The sequence below is a fragment of the Pinus tabuliformis genome, chromosome X, assembly GCF_031772625.1.
Source record: "Pinus tabuliformis cultivar Carrire ecotype Pingquan chromosome X, CPIR1, whole genome shotgun sequence".
In the NCBI taxonomy this organism is placed as follows: domain Eukaryota; kingdom Viridiplantae; phylum Streptophyta; class Pinopsida; order Pinales; family Pinaceae; genus Pinus; species Pinus tabuliformis.
In genome coordinates this window covers 56,603,210-56,631,138 of record NC_142308.1, presented here as the reverse complement: position 1 = coordinate 56,631,138, position 27,929 = coordinate 56,603,210, and the positions used below count along the sequence as shown (strand labels likewise).

Genomic DNA, 27,929 nt, shown 5'->3' with positions numbered 1-27,929 from the left:
TTTTTGTTGAATTATGCTTGTTGGGACTGACTTGTCAAGAGAAACACAAGGGTGAGAGTAACTAACATTCAGAGCGAATAACTTAGCAAATAATCGATTACATAATAATCCAAGACTTTTATGAGCGAAATCTCAAGAAACCGTTAGTAATAATGAATGTGTTTATTCTATCGAAAACCATTAATTCTCCACATTTGGCCATTAATATCGCATCCGCCATATCTCAACTTTTGAAGCCTTGTCACTTTGAAACCTCCGATTGCAATACGTGTTGCAGACTCGACTGCTCCATCATAGCACACCTTAATATAATATCACAGTTGCCATGTCACGCCTTTCATATCACAAGTTTTAAAGACGTGTGTCTGGTCATGGACATTAAAAGTTGCAATGGTTATGGTGTAAATAATTAAATTGAATGGATATGGTGTAAATAAAGTCGCAAGTTAGAGGCTTCGGAAGTTTGGTCATGGACAATAAAACAAAAACGCCACTCGCGAGATCCCAATATGCAACGTGGCAGTTTTATGGAGTCGACATCTTTATTACTATTTACATATATATGTCGGCTTTTATTATATTTATGCTTTAAACCTTTAAAATTTATTTGGAAAAGGTTTTAATCGCCATTTTTCTTAAAAGACTTTTTAGGATGTTCTAATATAATCCTTTCGCATTGAGGCTTTAGAATTAAACCTAAAATTTATCGCTCTTTTTAATTAATTTTTTTTTTTATCTTAAAACTAATATTTCCTCTCAATTTTTTTTTTATAATTATATCCTAAATTTTAAAATAATAACCCTTCTCTATTAATTCTTTTATTAATTATATAATAAAATTATTAATTCATACAACACATATTTAACATTTTACTAAAATATTACTTTTACTTACTTCCATATCCCACTACTTCTATGACGTTGCACCGGTTTGTGCAAATGCTAGTTCTATATACGATGTAGGGTTTCAGGGTCGGCGACAATGCTCTTTAACTTTTTAAAACATTTATATCTTAAAATGGGTTGTTATATCAGATGCAGGGTTTCAGGTCCGCAGATATATCCTTCTCCGAGGGGTTTCAGGAGGGCCTCTTATTCCGTGCCCCCTTTTCAGGTAGACGCATTTGCAAATATTTGCATTGTGCTATTTTTCTTTCCAGGCGGCGGATTGACTTGATCGGTGCATGGACAAAGGTGCATTTTTGGATAACCGATGCGGCTGGTTCAGATCCTCATATGCAATCGGATAGAGGTGAGTCTAAGCCTTGATTTCTTTTGTCCCTCTCAACCCATATTCTCTTATCACGATGTCTTTTTTGTTTTGTATTTCCGCTTCACATTTTCCAGAAGAGGTGCTGCTTATATTTGCTTTCACAGACTCACAGCAGGCATATTTTTTCAATCTGTGTTTTTTTTGGCAGATTTATTGGCTTACATATCGATTGATATTGATATATTTTCCCTCAATTTTTCTAATCTTTTATTTCATCCGAGTATAAAGAGATACATTCTGTAAATGCTTTAAGCTTCGAGAAATATCAGAACGAAAATATACATTCTTTGCTAAGCCTGAAGAAGGCATTGATATTGATTGAAGGGTCTTGTATCTTCTCTAAAATTCAGAATTCTTCTTTTGAGGCACTTGGATCATCTTCAGAATACTGACTGTCATAAGAATCCCCATTCGAGGATGCAGAAATATGTTCGTGTAAGATATGACAATCCTTGATTTCACTTCATAACCTTGAACCCTCAGCCAACTGTAGTCCTTCCTTCCTCAAGGTGTCTGCTTCACCATTTAATTCTTTGTAGACATGTTCAAAGCACTCTGAAATAAAAACGGACAGAACGTTTGATTTCATCTTCTACTACTGCCATTCATCCAATTAATTACTAATAACTGATGAATTTAGTAACACTTGTTTAACAGATTCTTCTCCTACAGGAAAGTAGCACAGTCTGAATTTAAAGGCTAATCGAAACTGTAATCTGAATGTCGTTTGAGCCTATAAACGGACACAGTTAGAAAACATGCACAGAACATGTAGATCACTGTCGAGAACCCCTGTTAATGCTATTCCATTATCATTGAATAAAAAGCTGCATCACTAACATATCTCAGTGCAAAATGCACTGCCCCCTTCCAAGTATTAGAACTTGTGTTTTGTGGCAACCTGATGAACTTGCCTAGGCTGCACCATGTACTGAAAGTGTCGACTGCAAAACAAATGTTAGGCCTTGTGTTAACTAAGTACATGAGGAAACCTATCAATTCCCTTTATACATATGTTCATCAAATCTGAATTAGAATCAGCAAAGTACAATGGATTTACTACCACAGGGGAGTAGCCATGGGTTTGCAGTACATCATTTGAAATCTCATCAGAATTTCAATTGCATACACTGGAGTAGCCATGGGTTTGCAGTCCATCATTTGAAATCTTCTAAGAATTTCAATTACATACTTTTTTTGTCCAAGGAACACTTCACCTGCACTTTGCTACACCCCTAGAGCCAGCAAGTAGTGCTTCAAGTCATGACAAATTCTCTTGTCAATTTTTCCCTGCACCAGTTTGTGGATTCCTTTTAACTTCCTGTGAGTGTAAGATTGTCTACATATGGGACTAAAACAAGCAGATTAGAATGATCTACCAAATTGTAAAAATTAGAATCTGCATCTGTCTTAGTGAAACCCAAATCTGAAAGTTACTCATCGATATTGGAGTGCCATGCAAATGGTGCCTGTTTCAACTCATAAAGGGCCTACTTCAACTTGTAAACATGGGTCTCAAGCCTATTCACCTAAAAGCCTCTTGGTTGGTTTATTCATATAACTCCTTAATCAACCTATTAAGAAATGTTGTCTTTACATAAATTTGATATAAAATCCAATGGAAGATTGTTGTGAAAGACATAGTAAATCTGATAGAGGTATATTTAGTAACAAGAGCAAAAGTCTCCTCATAGTCAACTCCTTTTTAATGGGAGAACCGTCCAGCCATAAACTGAGCTTTGCAGTTTTATATGCTGCTATCTGGTGCATGCTTAACCATGCATGATTGTTGTAAGAAAAACTAGAGTCAAATATTGACTTCTCCACTATTCTAGGCACTATCTCCTACCCATCATTCTTTAGGAGGAGATGTATTCCTCCATCATGGCATTTTGCAGTACTTGCTTCCTTACTGCCGTTACTAGAAGGTTTTGTTTCAATAATGAAAGATATCAGTGCAACATAACTAGGGAACTTTTTAGGAGGGTCTCTTATTTGAAGGGAAGTAGTTGGAGCACCAACTTACTCTGTTGCCTCTTTTAATGTCTAGATTAGCCATCTAGGCTTTCTAGCTGAACTTGAAGGTAAAGAGGCACCCCTTGCACTTCCAAAAGCTTGCTGATCTAAGTATGCGTTTCATGATCTTTTTGATTTCTGCAGATCTGTTTTTGGGATACCAAGCTCTTCTGCCTCCATTGTCACTATTGGAGGTTCTTGAGACTTAGAGGACCATGCATTTTCTTCAAACTTGGTATCTCTGCTCACAACTACTTTATGTTGAGATGGAATGTATATTCTATAAGCTTTTGAGGTTTCACTCTAACCTACAAAAATGCCCTTCAAACTAGAAGGTTCCAACTTGGTCCTTTTCCCATCTGGAATATGAATGTAGATAGGACAACTGAAAAACTCAAAGATGTGTTGCTTGAGGCTTTTGAATTCCTCCAGTCTTATCCTTCAAAATTTTGTGAGGATACCTATTCAAAATATAGACAATGATGAGACATGTTTATACACAGAGACACATGAGCAGAACTAGATCATGAATCAAGGCCCCAAACTACTGAGGGTTGTAGGGAACTATCAACATTTTCTTGATTCTTGATTTCATGCAAAAGGTATCAAACTCCTTTGGTTTTTGTGAATTAAGTCTAGGACTTCCTAGAAGAATCATCAATAAAATATTCATAGTAAATGTTACTTGATAAGGAAGTTGAAGAGATGGGCCCACATACATTTGAGTTGATTAGGTCAGAAACCTAAGTTACCAGAAAACAGATACGGGAACGGATACGGGTACGGGGTTTGAAACGGATACGGTAAATTTTCAAAAAATCTGGATACGATACGGCAGGAAACGACACATAATATATATATATATATATATATATATATATATATATATATTAAAAATAAAAAATTCATATTTCCATTCATATTTCAGAATCTAGATTATCTGTATCATCTATGATCTATCATGATTCATGATTGATCATCATCAATTCAAGTTTCAACATATGCCATATTGAAGCAACGTTTCAGTGTTCACTCTCCAAAGAGGCAGAGATTACCTTCTCATATCAAGCCAAGGGTTCCTTTTTTGCTGGCTAAATATATCTTGTTATCTGGGCCGAGTTTACCTCTTATTACTTGCTAGTCGAGTTTGCTGCTTTGTGGGCTGAGTTCTGCCATTTTAAATGGGCTGAGTTTTGTCCTTTTGAGGACCCAGTTCCAGTCTATTTCCGGAGTTCAAGATGATACTAAAAAGGGGGTTTAGTCCCCTCTTGTTGTGCCATTCAAGCTGCCCAAGACCTCTGTTATTGGTGGCTGAAGATTTGTTTGGAAGAACTGTGGGTAATATTTGATATCAGTCTTGCGTTTTTTGAATCTATCTTGTGCTAGACCAAAACAGTTCCAGTAAAAACTTAAAAGCCAAGGGAGGCAGTCTTGCTTGTGTCTGCCTGTATCATGTCAACTATGTTCCAACTTCCAAGATGAAGATAATGTTCCAACTTGCCGAAAATGCTTTTTTTTCACCAAAAATGTTTCACGATTTTTGAAAAACCTTTTAAATTTTCTAAATACTTCTCAAAATTTCCTGAAAACGTTTTCATTTTTTTAAAACTGCAAGTTTTTTCGACAAAAACGCCTAAAAAACGGCTGTGAAAAAAAACTTCCCGTTTCCAGAAAAAAAAAAAAAAACGGTAAAAAAACGTTTTTCCGACGTTTTTCCGGCGTTTCGTACGTGGATCCGAATCCGAAACGGGAAAACGCCGTTTTGGGGTTGGAGGTAGCTGTTTCCGGCAACTTAGTCAGAAACCCCTCTTGACCTATGTTTACTGCCAGGAAAACATCCTTTACATGCTGGCCAAGTGCACAACCTTTGCACACTCCTTTCTTCTCAGCCTTGAAGATTGGCAATGCCCACACCATGTTTTTCAAGATTGGCAACATTCACTAGTGCAAGTGACCTAGTCTCTTTTGTCAAAGCTCACACATGTTGTCACTATCATACCCTAAAGTTCTTATAGGATTCCCTTGCAATTTAGGATGAGGACTTGTTGATCTTCAAAGTTAGCCATATATGTAGGATCTATCATCACTGAAATTGGAAAGAGATTTTTAGTTAAGCTAGGTACATACAAAACATCATTAACTTAGTAAGCTTAAGGATATCACTTGATGGATCCCACTCTTGCAACTGGATATGTGGCATCATCACCAAGTTCTACTAAAGGTACTCTTGTTAGAGGTTGTATGTTTGCAGGCTCCACTGTCCACATACCAGTCCACATCAGACATGATGTCAGATGACAAGCATGAGACCATTGAGAAGTGTATCTCGAGATTGGATGAAAGCTCATCCACTTGAGCTGATGCTTTTGTACTCTTTACAAGTTGCTTTCCCTTCCCCTTCTTTTGATGACATTGGAAGCGAAGTGCCCAAACATTTGACACTTGAAGCACTTGATGTGGCTCAAGTCCTTCCTTCCCTGCTTACAAGAACCTGGCTTCTATTTCTTCCCTTTTTAACCCTTCTTAGTTCCTCTTTTCTTGTTGCCCTTCTTCATCTTACTAATGGGGACAACATTCTGCTCCTTCTAGTTGAAGTCATTCCATAGCCTCTTCAAAATGGGAAGTTTTAACTTTTTTTTGGCCTAGATGTCATAGCCAAAAGTTTCCAAAAAGAACAGGACCTATTTAATGCAATGAGTACTAGCTTTTCACCCTTCACCTCCTCTCAATTGCTGCAAGCTGATCATGGAGATCAATAATCTTCATTAAGTAGGAAACTACAATATCCTTTTACTCATTTGTAGGGATTAAGCTTATTTCTTAGCAATGTCTTCTGTTTGTTGTTCTCACTCTGATAGAGTGACTAGAGCATCAAACATGTACTTTATTGTGGTCTTTTTGGTGATGTGAGGGATCTAATGATCCTTCATAGATTCAAGTATGACTCACTTGACCTTGGCCATCTTCTTTTTATGATTTACTAATTACACAGGTTTGGGAGGCTCTACAACCAGTTTCTCAATGAAGTTAGACAAATCCTACTCCAACAATATCTTTGTGCCTAGAGGCGCTCACCAGCCTGGTATGGAAGAGATGTTGTAATGTCGTGTCTTGATATGTAAACATTTTGACTCAGTCAAATTGCATAAAATGGAAATGAAATAAAATTAAAAAAAAATAAAATAAAAAATAAAATTAATAATTAAAATAAACTTGAGGTAAAATAGTCAATTTATTGTTGGTGGTTTTGACAACCCATGGTTTTGCTAATGGTATTCTTATGTAAGAATAATTTCTCACTCTAGATCCATCTTAACTCTAGATCTATCGAGTGTCGAGAGGGATCAAATCTATTGAGGTGCAAACCTCTTTTAGAGTGAAAAGAAATCTGATCCCGCCAAATGCTTGGAAGATCTGTAGTTAAGATGGATGCAGGCTGGTTACCTGAGACTTCCCTGGGATGAAGTTAAGAGGGACCTTCCAATCTGTCCATGTATTTGAGATTGACTGTAGCCATACTACTGCATTGGAATATCGCCTAAACGAAAGTTAAGACAAATCAGCAGCCTAACAAAGAACCCGACAACTTGAAACTTCACTGTGCTTTTCTCAAGCATGGATCACAGCATCTGATCCCTGGAGCCTCCTGATAGCTCCCTTTCATAGGTAGCATTCCTACTATCTATTCAAGGATTTTTAGAATGTTTCAACAAACCTTTCTCTGATACCATTATGAATTTTTGTCTAACTCATTGTAAACAGATTCTTCTTCTAGTGGAAACTAACACTGTCTAAATTTAAAGGCTAATCAAAACTGCAATCTGAATCTCACTAAAATCTACAAACACAGTTGGAATACATACATTGGAACACACAGATCAATGTCAAAAACACCTGTTACTGCTATTCCAATACTGCTGAATAAAAATCTGCTAGAAAGGATTTTGTGTAAGAACTGAAACTAACCCTATTACAGATCCATACTCTCACTCTTTCTTATAAGTGACACCTAGGGTTTATAAAAATAGATGTATTACTTAGATCTCTGGATCTGTGCTCTATCTAACTGATAAAAAATGAATTTAGAAAGACTTAAAAATAAAACAGAACTGACTCATCTAACTTTAGCACTTTATCTTTAACCTGAAGTATAATGATAAAATTATCTTATTCTTTTTATGGCTGGTCCATACATGCATGTGTGTGCCCTTATTGCTGGAATAGTAAAATTTGTGATGTGCTCCTACTGTCTATTGATTGCTGCATTCTCACCAACAGATCATTATGCTGTTTGGAATTTAATGCTGCATGGATTTGTGTAATGCTGCTGTAATATAAGGTGCCCAGATCTGCCATGTGTGCTCCAACCTAGTAGAAGATGGTCTGGGGTACACTATCTAACAACAATGAGCCAACAAACACTGGTATTTTTTTAAATGCCACTGTGGGCTGCTAGCTTTTAGAGTATTGTTAGGGAAATAAGCTCGGTGTAGTTATTTGATCCTCACCTAAATCTGTTTTAAATATGATACAGTGAGAGTTATTGAGATAGAGAACACGTATGGCTTCCCTTTTTTGGGGGGTACCTTGACTAGCTCCATCAAAGTAATCCCCATGTTCCAGATTTGTCCATAGGAGCACGAATCAACTTTTTTTGTGTTGGGGTTGATGAAAAAGCTTTGAAGTTTGAGAAGATTGACTGACCTTGGAAGGCACATTGAAAGAGTTATATACCTGTCTTCAAAGATTTCAACATTTCTATCTTTCTAGATTCCCCATGATACTATTAGAGGAAGGTCTTTGAGGACTGAGTTTTGCTACCACTTTTTAGAGCACTCTTCAGCATAACCTCCTTGTCCACAGTCCTTTATCCTTGTCAAACCATCCAGATTTCCTTTATTAAGGACAAAATATCAGTAAGTGGTCTATGTTCTTTTCAACTCTTTTACACATGATACATTTGCTTGGACTTGATCCATTTCTTCTCTTAAGAACTTCCTATGTGGGTGCTCTATTTAAGATTGCCAACTGCATGTAAATAATGAACTTTTGAAAGGTTCTTATCCAGATGCGCTTCCACCATGAGAGTGTGCATTCTGGTCTGTCCAGGGTACACGATTCTTATCCTAACTTTGGAGTGTAAATCCCCAAGGCTGGATTTTAGACCAGACATGTTCATCATCAGAGTCTTTTATATAGGCATGGCACACTTTTGATTTGTTTATAAATCCTTTTGATTGAATATTTTCTTGGCCTTTGAGTCATCTCTCTGTTCAGGGCTATTCCAATCCTGCTGGCAAATGGAGGAGTTTCCTGGTCCAGCTGCCTGGTCTAGATTGAAGAGAGTTTATCACTGCTTCTGGCAGCTTGTACTCAGCTCCACTGCTTATCCATGGGTCTATACTGATCTTCGCCTTAGCCTCATTGCAAACCTTCCATGCCAGCAATCTGCCTATTAAAGGGAATGTTATAGTCAGTACTTTCAATAATATGGATGCATTGTTGATTGACTTGTTTGGGTTTCCAATCCAGTCTTCTGCTGAATTGGGCTCAATATATCTCTGAATGTGAATCTGATTCCAGAGGTCCTCTTTTGATATTAGTCTCCACATACACTTGGCTTTTAGGGCTTTCCCGAAGGAATGATATTCGATATGTAATGCATGTGGGCTTTTTTGAATACCTTTGTTTTCTTAGCAAAATATAGTCTTATATTATAAAAAACAGATCAAGTACTGTAATTGCTTTCTCTTTGCATCCATGCTAGAAGAGCCAACATATCAGATTGGGCATCATATTTGGAATGTCTCATGTCATTCTAAGGACAAAATCCACAACAGTGATAAGATTCAATGTTCGATTTTATTTTTATTGTGCTCTTTCCAGCTTTGTGGCTGGAATGTGTTGTAGGTCCAATTGAATCTGTATTGAGTTCAACCTGATTGTACAATGTATTTTTCTAACTTTCTACAAACGTGTTGTTTATATCTAGTATAAGCAGATGGGGGATAGACTCATGGAGTACTAGGCTTGTGCAGTTACATCCTGTAATTAATCTATTAAGATTGGTTCTGGTCTCCTTAAGTCCATATCCAGATGGGTCATGAGGGGAATGCAGAAGTTGATTTTGTATTCTTATCGACACTGGGACATAGATCCCACGATCCTTCATTTAATGTCTAGTTTTTGTCAATAATTAGGTTCTGTTCTTTAGATACTCCAATCTTTAGTTTTAACTTTTAATGTTTAGTGTTCTTTTATGGTGATTATTTTTTAGTATTTAGATCCTGTAATGATCCTTCTACTATGATTGGTTCTTTTAAAATTCTTTTCTAAATCCTTGATGTCAAAGGAACACAATTTCGTTATCGAGTCAGGCAAGTCTTTGTTCATTGGAATTAAAAACATTTTACGCAAATGAGAGTGCTACCAGGAAAAAATTTAGATAATACAGTTCTGTAGTTTGATGCTACAACAAATTTTGTTTGGGAGTAGTCTACCTAGGCGGTAGAATGGCCCGGTTTCCGGTGCCGCCCGGAAAAATCTCCGACTCCGGCCACCGGTAATTTCTCCGCTCCGCCCAGCTCCGCCACCCTTAGCGACCTCCGCCCAGCTCGGCCACCGTCGAACACTGACAGGTTCTGACATACATTCTGATTTCCATAGCGTCTTGCCGCCGGGAAGTGGAATTTGAATTTGGAAACAACCCGCCTTCTGCTCCCTCACCAATTCGACCCAGCATCCCTTGCAGTTCACCAGGTAACCAGATCATTTTGGAAAACCGGCTCCGCTTTCTGCCCTATGCTTTCTACGCTGTAGGGATCAGTTGCGTGCTCAACGTTTGGGGTTTAGAAAATTTACTCGCGGGACAATTTGCATTCGATTCTCTTGAAAAATGTACTCTGCGTTGTAATAGCTCTCTCCATCGATAAATGTTTGCAATCGGAACATACACAAACATGACATCGGCCAATATGTGCAGACGATATGTTCAATTGCTTATCCCCTTCCTCGCGCAGGGTACTCTTCTTATTTGGAAATAAGGCGCGCAACTACCTACTCAACCAAAAATTGCTTCACAGAGACTGCAGGCAGCGAGAAAGGATGCTACTTTTCTCGGGCATACGATCTCGCAAGGTTACTTTGCCATTACAAATGTGCACTCCGCTACAGTTATGGCTAAAACATTTGCATCCAGGGTGATGGGATTTGGATTCACTGAAATGGCGAAATCTTCGAGATTTGAAGTGAAAAATTTGAGTACCGGGTTTAGTGGTTCTCAGCATGAACATGAGTCTAACCCAGCAACTCAGCGAGAGGATGGAGCTGCCAGAAACAAAGTCACTAGCTAGACAGAGCACGGAAAAACAATCAGAGGGAAGCCAGAGTGAATCCAAGGTCAAAATAGGCTCAGAAACTGGAGGGCTTTCTGCAATAACCAATTGCAAACAACAAGAAGTAGAATGGAATAAAGTCATGAGAATGTGGGAGGCCCATTTGGAGGGACACATTAGGTTATCCAATGAACAGATGACAGTTCTGAATGCCGATTCAAGAGGGGGAATATGTGTTTCTTACAGGCTGTTGAGTGGGTTAATGGGCCAGATTGTTGATTTTGTTAGGGATGATATGCAGTTGAGAGCTATTAGTCCAACAGGGTTCTGGCCAAAGGTGAGATTTCTATATGGGGTCGAAAGGATTATCACATCAGAATCCTGACATGTTTATGAAGGTGAAGTGAAAGTGGCTACCCGAACACAGGTGCCATTAATTTTAGGATGGACTATTACTGTGCACAAGTGCCAAGGGATGACATTGGAGAGGTTGGAGACAAATCTTCAGGCATTTGATTATGGCATGGGATATGTAGCTCTTTCCCGCGTGAAGAGTTTAGATCGGCCGAGGTTTACAAGATTTAAACCATCTAAGATCAAAGCACACCCAAAGGTGCTTGATTTCTATCAGAAACTTACCAGCAGTGGGGGGCTACATCGATGATAAAGAAACGAAACGAATCCCCTACCCAGACTTCACAGTTTTGGTGACATTATTAGCCTTCACACATCTCCAGTAATTTGACTTGGGTTTCAATATTTATTTGTGATAGGGAGATGGTAGTATTATAGGAGCTATCTACTTGAATCTGGTTGAACATCCTACTGTATATCGATCTCAATTTGACAGAGAAGTTGTTTTCTTAAAACCTGAGAAGTACAGTAATGACTGAGTTATCAAGAAGATAAACTTTTGCAATCTGGTAATGTTATTATGGATTTTGGTTCGATGTTCAAACACTATGTTAAAGATATATATCAGTTATAATTAATCTTAGAGTATTAAGTTTCTAGTCCAACGATCAGAAAGTAGGAAGGCAGGAATGTTACTGTCCCCTATTTTTGGTTATATGCGAGAGTATTTGATATTATGTTACATTTTGTTTACATAGGCGTATGGCATTGTCACTAGACCTGATTATTGCACCATATTAACTAATTACCACACCTTATTATTGCATCATATTAACTTATTTTTCATAAATATACAAGGTAGAACGACTTTTTTCGGAGGAAAAAAACACTGATTTTATTATAAAATAAAAACCAGTACATGTGCATTGTATCTTCATGCAATTAGCAGAAATTAGTTCACTATGTAATAATTGCCATATATGTCATTTGTCAAAACTATGAAACAGAAATCCCCTTCAAATATCATTGATTTTTATATTCTCTCTTCTGATATGCATAATAAGTTTCTAAGATTATCTATCCATATACTTTCATTAGCATATATTTGTGTTGTCTGAAAATACCAAAAAACATAAAGGGTATGTTGCTCTGACCAAAAGTGTCACGGAAGGCTGAGCAGTCCCTCATCCCATGTAGTGTTGTCCACTGTGTATCTGTATTTCATGATTCCATAGGGCTCTCCAATGTAATCATTTGACAATTTATCTACCCCATGTTGACTTCTATATAGATGTGAGTGATAGTATATACTGTGAATGATCCCAATATGTGCTTGATCCTCTTTATCCAACCAGATAGTATGAGGATCAAAATCTGAATGTCCCATAATTCCATGACCTGATTTTGCCTAACTGTTCTTGTATGGGCTAATGTCGGTACGGTTTACCATTCTCTCTGTCTTCTATCTCAAAGCAAATTTCTAAGAGAGAGTGATTAAGAGAGTGCCCTGTATTACAATGACTCCAATAAATGAATTCCCATAAGCAATTGGAGCAGACCTTCCAAGACATGGTGAAAATGTTGGTGACTCATGAACATGGAGTTACGCCTTTACCAAACACTTCACAAACTCAAAATAAACAATGTGAATGTTGTTATTTGAAAACACCTGTTATGATTTTTGACAAACGTGAAAAGCATCTTCATCAATATATCAATTAGAATTGGTAATATAGAATAGACTAATTACCCCAATTTTTTTGTCTGTTGCACCATGATCTTGGGGTTGAGATTTGAGATTTGTCATTGCTATAATGATGACCCAGTTTCAAATCCCAACAATCATAGAGCCATGGAAATTGATAGGTAACATTCATTCAAAACATGTTTATCCCTTTGTATATTGGTAACCATAAGGTCCAATAGCATTATGAATCTAAATCAAATAACGAGGTCCAAAGTCATCAAATGTCGGGTTATCCATTGTTGGCAGGGTGCCAATAAGCATTACCACTCTCTGTTTATGTATGTGTGACTATGAGGTAGTATGTTGATTATGAGGTATGTAGCTTTATGATTCCATGTCTAGGAAATTACTTTCATTCATTCAGGAAGAGACCGTCCAATAGCATTATGAATCTAAATCAAACAACGAGGTCCAAAGTCATCAACTGTCGGGTTATCCATTGTTGGCATGGTGCCAATAAGCATTACCACTCTGTTTATGTATGTGTGACTATGAGGCAGTAAGTAGTTTTATGGTTGTTCATGTATGTGTGATTATGAGGTATGTAGCGTTATGATTCCATGTCTAGGAAATAACTTTATTTCATTCAGGAAGAGACCGGTCCAAAGTCATCAAATGTCAGGTTATCCATTGTTGGCATGGTGTCAATAAGCATTACCACTCTGTTTATGTATGTGTGACTATGAGGTAGTATGTAGCTTTATGGTTGTTCATGTATGTGTTGTTGGATACCTATACCAATAGGATTCATATTTCATGATTGGCAAGAGAAAGTCCAAATATGCTCTGCTTTGATATCACAAAGATCCCATATTTCCTAGAGAACAAGAGGTGTGTAAAATGTTTCAATGTTGATGACCTTATTTCAATTTTGATGGATGATCCAACAGTTTAATCTGGGTCATGCCATGTTTTCAATTTTCTGCTATAGACTAGAGAAAGAAGTCTGTCCAAACTGCTTAATCTTGGCAGACAACTAGTTCAGGTAGAGAAGAAAAGGCTCCCAACAGCTTAATCTGGGACCTTGGAAGAGATAAGGGTAGAAGTAGATAGAAAAGGCAATAGAAAAAGCAAAAGAAAAAGCCGAAGAAAAGAAAAGGCAAGTAAGGGTTTGCAAGTCCAAATGCACCCTCCAAGAAGAAAAAATGCTAGGCAGGTAGTTGGGTAAGTAGTTGGGGTTGCAGAAAGGTTATCCCTACCACTGCAGAGATGGTAACTGTGGGTATCAAAGCAAAGTCAATTAATTGATTAAGGTGTTCTTCTTCATCAAATTGCAACAGGAAGCATGACTAACTTCCCTCATTCCCCTCCAATTTCATTTCTAACATTCCCCATCAGCTAAGATTCATGGAAAAAGACTAAGCTTTCATGGTGGTTCATAACCTTCAAAAGCCACATTTCTTGTCTAAAAATCTTTTCGTTTTGATCTACTCTCAAAACCAAGTTGTTTCATATAAACTTAAATGGTTTCCCCTCCACTCATCCTCTATCCATATTAACTCTAATTCTACTATGTAAATCCCCTATATTACCTTTTCCCCTATTATTACTAACACCATGGTGTATAAACCCCAAGCATTATGTAAATACCCACCCCTTGGTATTTTAGCCAATAAGTCTTGAGTCAGGGATCGAATGACACCTGGTCATGTTGATGAACCTAAGCCAAGTACCTCTGCCCCTCATGAGCTAATTCCTTCATTTTGACCCCTTTTGCACATAAAAACCCCTAAAAAAGCCTAATCTCTACCCTCACCCGCCTCAAATGGCCAAAACCATAAAAAATCGACATTTTCTCTTTATGCTAAGTCTAAAAGGGTGGAGCTATTTCCAAATAAGACGTGAAAACCCACTTTTACATAGTCTCCGTCAGCGCGCAAATTCCCAGAAAAAACATTAGTTTAATCCCCCCTTTCCCCGTACTTGGTTGTCATCTCAGTTGTCCCGACGACCGTCCGATCAAATACCTCCCATCCAACGGCCCTGATCGCGTCGGAGTCCTTCCGACGTCCGAGAAATAAGCGTGCTATCTCCCTGTCACATCAATCATCCGATCACCGTCCGATTTGGCTCCTCCAGATCTGACGGCCACCATAGCGTCGGAGCTCATCCGATGCCCGAAGGTTACCTCCCGACGTCCGTATTTTGGGTACGTCACTCCGCTGCCACGCGCCCTCACCACAGCGCGTCGGAGGTACAACTGCGGCAAACCACCACCGTACCGTAAGCGGTGCGATATGAAACCGCTGCCGGTTTCCAGTTTTCCCATTCCGCTTACATTACGTCCTCGCCGCGTCAGCTCCCCGTCGCCTTACGTCACCGCCACCTATGCCGCCACGTCAACTGTCGCCCCAGTCATTGGCCGATCTATCCCGCCACCTCATCACCCCCGTGGGCCAGTCGGGGCTCGCCACGTCACCCGATGACGTCAGCATGACGTCATCCGACCTTGACCCCACCAATGACGTCATGCTGACGTCATCACAAAAAGGCGCCAAATTGCTAAAAGTCTATATTATGGCCAAAAATCACGTTTTTACGTTCTTTTCATTCATTTTTCCGTTCTTGCTGCTGCATGCGTTCACGTCCGAGCTTGCTGTCAACCTGCTAAATCGACCAGGAGACCTCCAGCGTACGAGTCCAACCTGCATATACATCCTTTGCTCACTGTTTTACCAGGTATTCTTCATCATTTGTCCTCTGTGCGCCTGCAATTCTCTATAAATCACTTCGAAGGCTTAAAGAACGTTAAAACTTATGAATTCACCACTGGATTCCTCTGCATAGCTTTTAATTTCCAACTACCACCTCGAAAAACACCAGCCGAGCTTTGTTCTACCTACATTCTGTTAAAAAACTAGGTTCTGTCTGCGCAATCGCGGCAGGCTCATTTAAACCAAATTTCACCATTGAGAAAGACAAGGAAAAGCCAAACATTGGTCCTAGTTGCTATAAATAGTATTTAAACTGCTGTAGACTCTGCATTCACCCTTTTCCTCAGACATTTTCATTCTTTGCAAAGAGAACTCTGGTTGTGTTACTCTGCATAGTAACACAGTCCTTGAAGAAACAGAAATCCTAAAGGAGAACAATGGACCCCCCTGTAGCTCCTATAGCCCTCAATGTAGCTCCCCTGAATGCCCCTAATAGAACATTGGACACAAGAGCATTAGCAGACTTGGACTACAAGATATCAGAGGAAATGTTGAGCAAAAGCAGGTTCCATTTACAAATCCTAAATGAAATAAAGATCAAACATGAGAGGGGGACAGACATCCTGGGAATTTGGGATTCATTTCTCCCAATATTCAAGCTTCCTCAGGTTAATCAATTCCCTGAGCTTGTCCACTTAGTTGCTGACTACTATGATGCATCCCAGAGGGCAGTGCTGGACTCTTCAGGCTCAATTCTGTTCCTCATTACCCCTGAAGCCATCAGGGAGATGTTGCAGTTCAAGACAGATCAAAAGCTGGTCCCTCTATCATTAGCTGATTTAATAGTACAGGGAGCCAGGATAACAGAGGCACAAATCACAAAGCTTAATCAGATTTTCATCAAAGCTGATACTGTGCAAACTCCTCCCATCAATTTTGCCTACCTTAACCAGTTGGGCTTAGACCTTTCAGACATGATCAGTCCCATCTTGGGATATGATTCAGTGGAGTATGTGGATGAAACTGTTCTACAAATGATGCTTATGTTTTCCCCAGGAAAGAAACCAATCTACTATGATTATGCCACATACATATCAGATAAGATGCATGAGCAGTTGATGAATCTGTCAAGAGAAAGGGTATTTAAATACACCTCTTACCTATATCATCTGCTCCTATACTTCCAGCATGATAAGTTCTCCTTCCCAAAGAAGAGAGTAGATGCACAGGGCAATCTGAGATCAGTAGTGTATTGGACATCCGTTTTTCACATAGTAAGCTGTTCTCCATACACCTACTGCGAATTTATTGATCTTTTCATCCATCCAGCCTTGACTCTACTGTTGGGTTCACCTCCTCCCAGATTGACAGACGAAATGCAAAGACTCCTGCATTTATCAAAAGCATACAGTATTGGGGATTGGTATTTCTACCAACACCACACCGTTATCAGACTATATGGGTGTGAGTTGCCCCCATTTAAACTACCTAAATTTGTGCCTATGAGGCTACTTGCCTTGGAATACTTCAGGCAGTTTGGTTATGTGGATATGCTCCACTTTTCAGGAAAAGGTAAGAAGGCACAGTTAAAAGTCAGAAATCAACTTGGCCATTTCCTTCTCAATGAAAGGGATGAAGGGTGGAGAGAGGCAGATAGAATGCTTGTGGGCCTTGGTCTCAAATACAGCTTCATATGGAAACCCTATGACCCCAACAACTTCATTACAATGAGGAGGCTCAAATACAAATTATCTGCTTATGGTCATTATAGCCTTCCTCACTTAGAAAAATATGCCAACCAAAGCAAGTGGAGAAGAGGAACTTTAGAAGAAAATGTGACCCAAGAAGAGCTTAATCAAAGAGCTCTAAGAAACCTTAAGAAGATGGCTGACCTTGAGTTTTATTCACAGGTCACCTCACTGCCAAGCACACAAATTGGAGCAGCAGCGTCTTCCTCAACTGCCCAACATCAAGCTACAAGAACTGGTGAAAACATCTCAGAAAAGGGCAAAGGCAAAGAGATGGAGCAGGAACAGCAACAAAAACAACAACAGCAAGAAGAAGGGCTGCAGCAAGGGCAGCAAGAAGAACCAGAACAGCAAGAGCAACAACATCAAGAAGAACAAAGGCAGGAGCAGTCTGCCCAGCAAAAAGAAACAGTGGAGACTCCTCAGACCACTGAAAAAACGGTGCCTACAAGACAAGACACTACCTTTGATGCCTCGGTCCTCCAAACCCCTCAAAAGGAGGATACATTTGTCTTTAGAAAAAGAGACAGAGAGACTCCCCTGACATCCTCTATAGACCAGGGAGAGAAAAGGCAGAGACTCAATGATTTTCCAGAGGAGGATATAGTAATAAGAGAGGCATTGGGCATGGGCCCACCCAGCAGAGAAGCTTCAGCAAGTTCCTTCCAGTAGGAACAGGACAGGACCATGGGAGGGGAGGTCAGCTCCTCCAGCCAGCAGAAAGAGGGACAAGTAAGCATCAAGCAGCAATTTATAGACATCAAGAGGAGGAGTGATCCTATCAAAGTACAACTGTACAATCACCTGCTAAACATGGCTCCTTCCAATCAGTAGAGACTTATGTCTGCTTTTGATGTAAGTGAAGGAAAAATGATAATGAGTCACTTTATGCCTACGGCACTCCAGCCACAATCCACTGCTGACTATCTTAGGACTAACCTGGAGGTCCTCGCCAAGGACATACACCCTATGGACAAAATTGAGCTGCATAAGCAAACTGGCGAAATGGTGTATGCTTCATTGGCCGACAAGACTTTGGAGAATTACAAATTAACAAGCAGTCTGAATGCTACAGCTTCCCAGCTAGAACTGGAGAGGGCCTCTTCTCAGGCCAAAGACAACAGGATAAGATCCCTGGAGGAAATCATTGTAGAAATTGGGCACAATCCTAATGACATCAAAGGGATACAAGAGATCCTGAAACTTAGAGATGCTGACATGGCTGCACTAAGAAAGAAGATCAAAATTCCAGCCACTATCCATCCACAGACTGATGAGGTAGCAAAGCAAAGGTATGAGCAGGATTCTACTGCCCTACTAGTTTCCATTTACAAAGAGCTTGTGAAGGCACAAGAAAAATTGGGGCAATATGAAGCTACACAAGCACCTCTACAAGCATCATTAAAACAAGCACAAGAAGGGCAGACATCTCAGCCCTCTCCTCAAGTCATCAATCTTGAGGAGACTATTCCTACTACTGTGCCTCCACCTCAGCAGGCTGAACAAACAGCCACATCTACTTCAGCAGCACCCATCAGCACAGATCAGAGCCTAGATATGCAGAAGCTAAAGAATGAAATACAAATTTTGGAAGCCCAGATGACAGAGCTGAATGAAACTAAGGAAAAGCTGGCCAAGGTAAATGAAAGGCATGATAGGACAAAAAGAGAGGTGGGAGAAAAGGCCAGGGAAATCAAGGCCCTTAAAGACAGGATCAAAGAGCTTGAGAATGAGCTCAAGCTAGATAAAATCATATCTGAGATCAGAGCAATGATATGGTCCAATATTGGTCAATCCATCAACAACCAATGGCCATATATCGAGACAATCCATGAGCAACTAGAGCTCATCCCAAAGGCACAGAAGGAAATCCGAACATCAAGGGCCTTATTAGGAAATATGCCTGAAGTTGCTACAAGAATGATCAGTGTGCTTAACCACAAAACAAGTTCTCAGTTAGCCACCATTGGAATCACAAATAGAACTGAGACCATTCAAATGATCAAAAGGGTTCTTACTCTTAGAAATCTAGTGCAGACATTGGACAGGAGAACCCAGGATATGCAGACAGAGGTAAATAAGTTCATGGAGAAATTTCAGGTGTTGCAGAGTAGAGGACTCCCTAGCTTACTGAACAGCGGAGGGAAATTATTCACCCATGAACAGTATGCTAAAAGAGTAAATGTTTTTGCCTCAGCACAGGTCAATGAGAAGGCCAGCACTTCAGAAGACACAGGGCCTATTACAGGATAGATTTTCTATAGTAAGATAGAAAATCTACTTTTTATAATGAATGAAATTAATCACTTGTTTGATGTAGCCCCAACTTTTTTCAAATATACAGAAGCTGAAGAGACAATGGAGGCCATCCTCAAGCATCAGCTCCCTACACAGGAATGGTGGACAGACGCAATACACAGAATTTTGTAATCAGTAAGGCATTCACCAAATCTCTGTTTTATTGCAATTTTTTGTAAAAAGCACAGTTCAGCAAAGTCAGCATGCAGCGTAAATCAAAGCTGAGCCAACTCAGCAGATGTAGCGGCCAACAAAGCAGAAAAAGAGAACCACAGCTGGCAGACCCAAGAACGCACTGCGCAGCCAAAAGTAAATGCGTATCTCTAGAATTAAAACAGAGTAATGCAACCGACTCAGTGACACTCAAAAGTCAAAACAATCCTCTGACAGACATAAAGGGCATTTACGCTGCATTTAAGATTGTAATAACTCCTTGCCTACTTTCTGAACGTAACAATGTAGATATTTTCTCTCTCAGATGACTCAATGCCTGAGATATTTTGTATACGCATTTCTATAAAGTCCCCTTGGCATAAGATTGCAAGGGTTGTTGTTGATTTCTCCTGAAGAAGTTCTTATGCTGTAATCCTTTTCAGAAGTTAATAGAGCAAAGCAATGGAATTTCTTGGATTTCTGAGGTGTTGGATGCATTCTGGTGGCTGTTGATAACTACTGGATCCCTGTGTATTTCATCATACAATAAGTCTCTGTATCTCTCTCTGTTAATTAGCTGTTTTTGTTAAAATCCGTATATGTTATCTGTTTTCAATACTAAGCAACAAGGAAAAAGAATAGCTTTCAGGATTTATTCACTGAGTAACCTGAGTTCAATCTGCGTTGTTTATCAATGTTTTCTTCAGTTGTAATCTAGTTAAGTGTAATTCTTAAATGCTGCACTTTCTGGAATACATCTATCACAGTGACCTTTGTCACAGGAATTCAAAGTTTTGCTCCTGTGCAGTGTGCTCACTTTCACCCACCAGCTCAATAGGAAATTCTTAATTGCTTTCTGTTGAATCAACGTACATCACCATTTGATCTAGTTTGTCTGTTTAAAATACTCAATAGGCCCTGCAGTTAGAACAACACCAAACCAGCATATCCGATCATTTCACAACTCCAGACTCCATTGCCCAATGGTATTATACTGTCTAAACACTGCCTCATAAGACCTGAAAGAAATCCTTCAACCAAACACAAAACAAAGCCTGAGCATAATAGCTAGCCTAAAACATCATCATAACAGAGACAAATCATAAAGAGAGAGCCCTCTCTGGTTGCAGTTAGGCTAGGAACTGTAACCCAAAGATTGGTTAGTGGTTACCCCGGCCGTATTCCCTTGGGAGTCATAGGGAACAACCTGGGTGTTAACATGTGTCATTATGAGGTGTGTAGCTTTATGATTCCATGTCTAGTTAGGAAATTACTTTCCTTCCCTCAGGAAGGAGGTCTGTGCCAATTTTGTGACTATGAGGTAGTATGTAGCTTTATGGTTGTTCATGTATGCATGATTATGAGGTATGTAGCTTTATGATTCCATGTCTAATTAGAAATTTCTTTCATTCACTCAGGAAGGAGGTCTCTGTCAATTTTGTGACACTATGAGGTAGTATGTAGCTTTATGGTTGTTCATGTATGTGTGATTATGAGGTATGTAGCTTTATGATTCCATGTCTAGTTAGGAAATTTCTTTCATTCACTCAGGAAGGAGGTCTCTGTCAATTTTGTGACTATAAGGTATTATGTAGCTTTATGGTTGTTCATGTATGTGTGATTATGAGGTATGTAGCTTTATGATTCCATGTCTAGTTAGGAAATTTCTTTCATTCACTCAAGATGGAGGTCTCTGTCAATTTTGTGACTATGAGTTAGTACGTAGCTTTATGGTTGTTCATGTATGTGTGATTATGAGGTATGTAGCTTTATGATTCCATGTCTAGTTATGAAAGCATGCATTTTTTACTATAAATATCCGGCAAGACCTGGTACAAAGCATAAAATAACACACATTTGTGCTGGAAGCCCTGGTTTTGTAGCAGAACTGAATTCATTCATTGGAAAGAAACAAAATGAAAATTAATAAAGTAGCTGCTGTCACAATTCAGTCCGTCCTTATTTGTATCTTGAGAAAAGAATTGGAGGTGCAGTTGGGCTTTTAATGGATGGATATCTTCTCTGAGAAACTTTCCCATCAATTTGACTCTTCTTTTGAGATCCATAATTACAGAAACAACGAACCTCTACATCATAATAGTAATGCTCATTGCATCAACCCAAGAAAGAGATTAACAATTTTCCATTGAGGACACCTGTATTGGGTATTTACAAGGAAGAAGAAACATAATTATAATAAATCAGATCTCTTTATCACTCACACACAACACACCAACACCATCAAAAGTTAGCCTGAGGCTGCTGATGCCCAAAAGAGACACACTTCCATTTCAGAAGATTGTAGCCCTGAAAGATTTTCAACCTTTTCAAGCCTTCAATTCCAGACTGGTAACATCAGATGAGATCCCAATTTCAGCATTGAAGAAGAAATTTCAAGCCATGTGACAAGATCTTCACACTTAAAGACAAAGGGAAAGCCAGAAGGCTACTGTACATCTCATCTAAGCTCTGTGCAATTTCTTCAGACTCTCATATACAGCTGTAATTGGCAGCAACCTCATATGAGGCCCAATTTTTCAATGGTAAATATGCTGCTCACCCCAAGAGGGGTATTAGGGATCATAAGAAACCTTGTGGGTAGTAATGGATCTCTGTGAGGAACTTTTGGCACAATGAATTCATTGCACCCAAAAGTAGAGAGTCCCTAAAAAAGGCCAAACCACCTGTTGTTTTTCCTTAGAGCTCACATAATCTTCTTGTCTTCTAAACCACCAAATAAAATTGAAATTAAAATTGAGCTTCCAATGCTCTGATCTAACAATCAACTCAATCCATCAGAGAGCAGCAACCTCAGAAATACTCTCCAAATGGGGTCTCCACACACCGACGCGGCTCATCCTCCTGCTATGCCTACCAGACCTGCTGCTCTCATGGTGGGCCTTCTCAGACAACACATCTGCCAAATAATGCTCAGAGATTACAAGCTTTGTGACCGACCCACATTGCTTGATCCAGATTGAAGCACCATCCCCTTTTTTAGACTCACTTGGATTTGCATCTCCATCTGGGGCAACAGCAGATGCAGATTGTTCCCTTCTGCCCCTCCTACTTGACGCCCTTTTGCTTGATGAAGGGCATCTCCCTCTCTCCTAGTGTATATCTACTCCTATTTTTCTAGACCACCTATTTTTCTCTCCATAGTACACAACCCTATGTTTGACGAAATGCCTGAGAAGATTTCACTGCCTTTTCTTTGTTCTAAGGCAATGAAATCTTCTCAGGCATTTCGTCAAACATTTCGTCAGTATATATATGAAAAATAAGTTATATGATGCAATAATAAGGTGTGGTAATTAGTTAATATGATGCAATAATCAGGTCTGGTGACAATGCCATACGCCTATGTAAACAAAATGTAACATAATATCAAATACTCTCGCATATAACCAAAAATAGGGGACAGTAACATTTCTGCCTTCCTACTTTCTGATCGTTGGACTAGAAACTTAATACTCTAAGATTAATTATAACTGATATATATCTTTAACATAGTGTTTGAACATCGAACCAAAATCCATAATAACATTACCAGATTGCAAAAGTTTATCTTCTTGATAACTCAGTCATTACTGTACTTCTCAGGTTTTAAGAAAACAACTTCTCTGTCAAATTGAGATCGATATACAGTAGGATGTTCAACCAGATTCAAGTAGATAGCTTCTATAATACTACCATCTCCCTATCACAAATAAATATTGAAACCCAAGTCAAATTACTGGAGATGTGTGAAGGCTAATAATTTCACCAAAACTGTGAAGTCTGGGTAGGGGATTCGTTTCGTTTCTTTATCATCGATGTAGGCCCCCACTGCTGGTAAGTTTCTGATAGAAATCAAGCACCTTTGGGTGTGCTTTGATCTTAGATGGTTTAAATCTTGTAAACCTCGGCCGATCTAAACTCTTCACGCGGGAAAGAGCTACATATCCCATGCCATAATCAAATGCCTGAAGATTTGTCTCCAACCTCTCCAATGTCATCCCTTGGCACTTGTGCACAGTAATAGTCCATCCTAAAATTAATGGCACCTGTGTTCGGGTAGCCACTTTCACTTCACCTTCATAAACATGCCAGGATTCTGATGTGATAATCCTTTCGACCCCATATAGAAATCTCACCTTTGGCCAGAACCCTGTTGGACTAATAGCTCTCAACTGCATATCATCCCTAACAAAATCAACAATCTGGCCCATTAACCCACTCAACAGCCTGTAAGAAACACATATTCCCCTCTTGAAACGGCATTCAGAACTGTCATCTGTTCATTGGATAACCTAATGTGTCCCTCCGAATGGGCCTCCCACATTCTCATGACTTTATTCCATTCTACTTCTTGTTGTTTGCAATTGGTTATTGCAGAAAGCCCTCCAGTTTCTGAGCCTATTTTGACCTTGGATTCACTCTGGCTTCCCTCTGATTGTTTTTCCGTGCTCTGTCTAGCTAGTGACTTTGTTTCTGGCAGCTCCATCCTCTCGCTGAGTTGCTGGGTTAGACTCATGTTCATGCTGAGAACCACTAAACCCGGTACCTAATTTTTCACTTCAAATCTCGAAGATTTCGCCATTTCAGTGAATCCAAACCCCATCACCCTGGATGCAAATGTTTTAGCCATAACTGTAGCAGAGTGCACATTTGTAACCCCAAACGTTGAGCACGCAACTGATCCCTACAGCGTAGAAAGCATAGGGCAGAAAGCGGAGCCGGTTTTCCAAAATGATCTGGTTACCTGGTGAACTGCAAGGGATGCTGGGTCGAATTGGTGAGGGAGCAGAAGGCGGGTTGTTTCCAAATTCAAATTCCACTTCCAGGCGGCAAGACGCTATGGAAATCAGAATGTATGTCAGAACCTGTCAGTGTTCGACGGTGGCCGAGCTGGGCGGAGGTCGCTAAGGGTGGTAGAGCTGGGCGGAGCGGAGAAATTGCCGGTGGCCAGAGTCGGAGATTTTTCCGGGCGGTACCGGAAACCGGGCCATTCTACCGCCTAGGTAGACTACTCCATTTTGTTTGTGCTGTCACTGCCTTGTTTGGTTATTGGTATCAATTCTACTTTGGTACTGCATTTAGATACTTCAAGCTACATCATTTCCACATAAGATTGATAGGAATTCGACTATGTAGTGATTATAAAAAACACTGCTGTTTATCTATCCTATTTTAGTAATACCACACGACTTGCAATTGTGCTAAACATAAAATACGAAATAGTTAAAATTTTGATCCATTTTTTTCTTTTTTAAGAAAACAATAGTTTATTTTAACCAGTGTTCCATGAGGATGTGTCCCCTATGGTGGGGTGCACGTATCCACGCTTCCCACACACCTAGGATGGGAAGATGCTCAGGGACACGTTTCCCCACGCCCCCTTTTAGGGAGACACAGGGAGACGCAGGGGGAAACGTTTCCCTACTGTGGGGATGTGTTTCCCCAAAAGGGGTGCTTCTGGGCAGCTCCCCTAAAAAAGGGCTAGGTGCTCCCCCTTAATTTTGCTTGAAACAATAATTTATGAGTGCGAAAGCTCAACATTCAACCCTAGGGCCCTATTAATTGACTTAGGATGTTTGAGAGTGGTTCTGACCTCATTTTATTTCATATGGAGAAAGTAAATTTCAGATTCCACTCAAAATGCATCAGACATAACAATTTTTAGGATTTCAGGAATGAGCGAATTGCGATGTTTCCATTGGGCTCTATTATATATAAGGGTTTGGAACTACCATTTAATCAAGAGCACCAAGCCCAAAAGCACCCCTTTTGAGGGGGGCCATGTTCTGCTTAATTTTTTTTCTAGTAACTGTTGTAATATAGAAATTAAAAAAAATTATAAAACAACCATAAAAAAAAAATTAAAATTAAAAAGAACAACACATAACAAATATCAAAACCTAAACTAATTTGCAATCTCTAACTCACTCATTCGAGTTACCAAGCTTACGTCTACTCAGCTTGCTACGCAGCACTATTTGACTTACCAGTTAACTGTTGCACCTCCTCCATGGCACTCCTAAAATGCTCATTGGCCATTTTTAATCGTCAATTTTAACTTTCGAGTCTTGACTTTAGATATGGATGACCTTAGACTGATTCTTTGACTTTCACTCTTTACTTTTTTTGAGTTTGAGTTATATCAATTTACTATTCCAATCTTCAGGCTTAAGTATCTACTATAGTCTATTTTGGTTAGTACTAATTAGATTCTAGAATCATGAATTTAAATTTTAAATCAATTTAGAATCTAGAATGATGAATGATGAATTTAATTTTTAAATCAATTTAGATTCTAGAATGTTGAATAATGAATGATGAATATGGATCAATCTAGTTCATTATTGAATCTCGTGGTGTATGAATGAATGATGTATGTATTAGTATGAATGATGAGTATGGATCAGTGTATTTCATTATTTAATTCAATCATGTACGGATCAATGTATTTATGCTTTCATTATTGAATATATATATATATATATATATATATATATATATATATATATATATATATATATATATAAAAAAAATTATATACCCCCATATCCCCCTGCCCCCTAATTTTACCTAAAATTTGAGGGTACTCTCACATGCCCCCCCTGTGCATCACCCCAGACATGCATCTCCCTATCCCGGAGTCTTGGTGGAACATTAGAATTAACTTGCCAACATAGAAGGGTTGAAAATATAGTATGACTTCATATTGAAATATGACCATGCCCTTCAAATTTGATGCCAGGTTGAAGAAGTATTTTAGGAAAAGTATTTTGAAGTGTGTTCTAGTGTTTTCCTTTTAGAAAATGTTAATCTTTTTTCAAGCTTTCTTTTCAGTTCTTATAACTGATTTGTTTGTTTTACTTTAGTGGTTTATTTATAATAGTTAAAAAGGCTTACGAGATTTAATGGAAACCTTTTATACCCACACCAGATATGCCAAAAAGACCTTAGACGTGTGAATGCCAATTTTGATGCACCGTTCATATTGTGCAGTTGTGATGTTTTTTGTTAACGATTGTGCTGAATAGCTTTGTGTCGAATGATGCAGGTACCTTCAAGACAATTTATACCACATACGGGAATCACATGAGATGGATCTAGATTTGAAGATAGAATTCTTCAAACATGTTAACTAATGCATTCAACTGTCCAATGTTCTTAGGTAGCGGTCTTGTAAGATTTCTTCTGACAATATCTGGTAACAAGAGTATTATTGTAATCATTAAAATGTTATAAATAAGATATATGAAATAAAAATTCAGGTATTGAATTTTTCATTAAACATTATTTAGAATGTATTAATACTTATAAGTATCTTAGACATGTATTTGTGTGAAAATAAATTGAATTGGTTTATGTTTAAGGACAAGGCATCCAAGGCGAGGTTAACCAAGACAAAAGTCACTCATCGTAGTGGCTAGAAAGGTTTAAAAGCACTGATAACAACCTTTGTAAGTATATTAAACATGTGATATTTTTTTAATAAATTTTGTACTAGAAGAAAGTCATTGTTATCTAATTTCTCCCTATTTACTGATTGATAGGAACTAAAATATGGAAGACCTCCAAATCATTTGGAAAAGGAGGTGCTGCAGCAAAAGAGATGGGTTGAATTTGTTGTTTGGATGGACTCTACGGTATGTAATCTTAGTTGGATTTCCAATATACTTTTAAACCATATTTTCATTTTATTTTTTAGTACTATTAGATATTATATCTTACCTCATTTTATGGTTAACATTGTATAACAAAAACATGTGTTGTGTTATGTAATTAATACTAACATGTAATATTGATTTTTTTTGTCAGAATGCTATAGGTAATGATTGCCAAGACGATGATCCAAATTATGTTCAACATATATCAGGAGATGATGAGGATGAGGATGAGGATGATGGTGGTGAAGGAGGAGATGATGATGATAGTTGCGGTGTTGGTGATGATGTGGATCAGAGTAATGAGGATGGTCAAGATGATCATGAGGATGATCTTGGTGGTGGTAGCTAGGCATGCACATGCATTGTTTTTTATGAAGAAATTATTGTGTAGAATGACATTGTTATGTTTAGATGGGTGTTGTGAATTTACCCTATATCAATGAGACATTTTGATTTTGTAATCATACGATGAGTTTGATTTATGTATGTTGTTAATTTATCGTAGAATAACGATATTCATGAAATATTTTGATTTGTTAATCATATTTGAATTTTACTTGTTTTGATTAAAAATAATACTGATTTTATTAGTATTATGTTGCTATTTTATACATGTTTTGAAAATTGTTAATGACACATTGTTATTTTTTTGGATGGATGTTGTCAATTTCTCTTAAATTTCTTTACAAATGAT

General features: G+C 38.7%; 1 long non-coding RNA gene across 2 annotated transcripts; it reads left to right on the top strand.

Annotated features, from left to right (window-relative positions):
* Positions 1–1,106: 1,106 nt before the first annotated feature.
* On the top strand, positions 1,107–27,736 carry LOC149138313 (uncharacterized). Of its 2 annotated transcripts, XR_016264516.1 has the most exons (5): positions 1,107–1,252; positions 26,626–26,750; positions 26,942–27,028; positions 27,122–27,214; positions 27,387–27,526. It is a non-coding gene; the product is annotated as an uncharacterized LOC149138313 (long non-coding RNA). The 2 variants fall into 2 exon arrangements; XR_016264515.1 differs by lacking the exon at positions 1,107–1,252 and having other exon boundaries at positions 26,235–26,750; positions 27,387–27,736.
* Positions 27,737–27,929: the final 193 nt, after the last annotated feature.